General features: G+C 42.1%; 1 pseudogene; it reads left to right on the plus strand.

Moving 5' to 3' along the window:
• Positions 1–2,048: 2,048 nt before the first annotated feature.
• On the plus strand, positions 2,049–2,654 carry LOC103237400 (ADP-ribosylation factor 1-like; annotated as a pseudogene).
• Positions 2,655–2,931: the final 277 nt, after the last annotated feature.

Genomic DNA, 2,931 nt, shown 5'->3' on the forward strand with positions numbered 1-2,931 from the left:
TTCAAAGGTCCTCCAAACTTCTAAAGCTGGGTAAGATCTTAAAATCTCCTTTCAAAGTTTTGAAATTTTAGGGCGGAGGTCTTAAAGATTACTGATTTCAATTTCCTTATTTTATACATGTGGAAACTGAGGGCTAGAGATAGGAAGTTACTGGTAGATTGATCCTAGAGTACATGCAAGGAAGGCCTGGGATATCTACTTTTTGGAAACCCTCAGAATTAACTGGATAAAGAGACCCTCCACTTCCCTTGGACATGGACTTTGCTCAGAACTGCTCTCCCTACCCTCACCTTCCTGAGCTTCCCATTGGCAGAAGGGACCTATCCAAAGTCTGACAGCCAGAAGCTCTGAGACTAGGACCCAGGTCTTCTAGTTCCCAGCTCGTTGCCCTTTCCATGACAAACTTGATCTCTCAAAGTCTTTCAACATCTTCTCCCTCTCGGCCAGTTTCTCCCACCTCACCCCATTCTTCTGGGTTCTGCTTTCATTGGGTGCTTTCTTACATGATGTTCCCCCCTTTTTATTAAAAAGGAATCAAAATCTCAGTTCATCAAGTGAAAAACAGATTAGGATGCTTGAAACCAAATTTACTTGTATATTTCCAATGCAATGTTCCCTAAATCAAACTCTTTACAAATAAATAAATAAATCATGACGTGTCACTTATTCCAATCCTGACAAAACAACATAAATAAGACAAAGTAATGGGACTGGATAACACGCGTCATTTAAAATCATGTCCTGAAAATGTCACTAGAGGGTTGGGTAAATCTCTGTTAAGCTAAAATAAATTAGATGCAAATAAATAATATTTAGGGAGAAATATGGGCACAAAGCAAAATTAATTTTGCTATTGATAACATGCTGTGATTATATCAAATGAATTGACCCTTCCTGCTAATAAAAATTGTTAACTACCTCAGAATTTTAATTACATAATCACCAATAATGCAGGTTAATCCCACTGAATTAAAAAACAACTACCAAAACAAAATTATTGTTGGAGTTCACCCCCGCAAGATCCCAAAAAACATATAAAAGACCAAATATTTCTGAGTGTTTGGCCAGTGTTGGAACTCAGGTCTTAGGGCAGGGCAATGACTTCTCCAAGTTATATAGCAGTAAGTTATACAGGCTATGAGATGAGGCCATGACATCTGTGAATTGTTTTTTCTGTAAATAATAACATGATAGTGATGAGTTTTGCTTCCCGCAATACTGACTAGGTTGTTTTGGAACAACCATCCTGCTGAAGACGATAAAAAAAAAAACCTAAACAAAATATAAAGAATGCCCATGAAAGCATCAGAAAGTTACGGAGGCAAGGAGCTGACAGGACAAGATCCAGCAAAGCCCAAAGTAAAGCCAGAAAGTGCAGCTCCTTTACCGCTCAATTTGGTTGCTGATTCCAAAAGCAAAAATTGAGCTTCCAGGAAGCTGGGTAGAGTTATGGGGATTCTCACAGGACTAGAGAGAAATAAAATAAGGCTCACAGCTCTCCCAAAAGGATCAGCTTTGGAAAATACTCAAGACTGTTAGCTGGAAAATATGAAGGGTTGATACTTAGGTGTTAACAGTAACTAGGAACTAGAACATCCTTCCCAAGGACTGAGGCTTCTAATAATTTAATCCCTGATTTGGTTAAGGTGATCCACTCTTTGCTTAGTTTTGGAAAGGTCCAACAGTGAAACAAAAAACAAGTGTGATAAAGAGAAAACGAACGGCAAAACATTAAACTTAAACTCGGCCATGTGAATAATTATATTAAATAAAAATGGACCAAATGACACTGTAATTAAAGGCAGATATTGTCAAACTAGATTTTAAAAGGCAAGATCCAATTATATGCTGTCTATAAGACATGCATTTTAAACACAAGAGCACAGATCATTTGAAAGCAAAAGGATAGAAAAGATTTTATGAAAAAATAAGCATAAGAGAACTGTTGTGTTTCTATTAAGACCGAAGTAGGGAGCAGAACCAATGCCTGGCTGGAGGAGCCGCCACTGAGGTGTCCCTGGCCAGCGTCCTTCCACCCACTCGCAAGCATGGGGAACATCTTCACCAACTTCTTAAAGGGCTTTTTTGGCACAAAAGAAGTGCCCATCATCATGGTGGGCCTGGATGCTGCAAGGAAGACGTCAATCCTGTACAAGCTGAAGTTGGGCGAGATTATGACCACCATCCCCACCTTCAGTGTGGAGAACGTGGAGTACGAGAACATCAGCTTTATCCTGTGGGATGTGGGTGGCCAGGACAAGGCCACCACCACTACTTCCAGCACACACAAGGCCTGATCCTCGTGGTGGACTGCAATGACAGCTCATGGACGAGGTCCAGGAGGGGCTCGTGAGGATGCTAGTGGGGTCAGTCTTGGGATGCAGTCCTCCAGGTGTTCACCAACAAGCGGGGCCTCCCCAACACCAGGAATGCAGCCGAGATCACAGACACGTTGGGGCTCACTCCCTATACCACAGGAATGGGTACATTCAGGCCACCCGTACCATCAGTGGTAAGAGGCTCTATGAAGGACCGGATTGCCGTCCCAGCAGCTCCCAAACCGGAAGTGAACAAGAACCCTGGTCCTCTCACTCCTCCCCTTGCCTTCCACTTTACTCTCATGTAGCAAATGTGTAGTTCATGGTGTGAGTGCCAGAAGCTGCCTCCGTGGTTCAGTCACCATATGCATCTCACTGTGCTGTAAATGTGGAAGACATAGACTTCGGCCAGTCTTTTTATTTAATGTAAATAGTTTTTATTTCCAATGCAGCAGTTTCTGGTACTCCTATGCAATATTACTCAGCTTTTTTTTTTTTTTTTTTTAAATTGTAAAAAGTAAAATCAACTCACTGTTCAGAGCTGGGGAGGGATGTAGGCCCACGGGCATCTGACCTCCAGGAGTCACCGTGTGGGGAGAGCGGGATGCACCCC

The sequence above is a fragment of the Chlorocebus sabaeus genome, chromosome 8, assembly GCF_047675955.1.
Source record: "Chlorocebus sabaeus isolate Y175 chromosome 8, mChlSab1.0.hap1, whole genome shotgun sequence".
In the NCBI taxonomy this organism is placed as follows: Eukaryota; Metazoa; Chordata; class Mammalia; order Primates; family Cercopithecidae; genus Chlorocebus; species Chlorocebus sabaeus.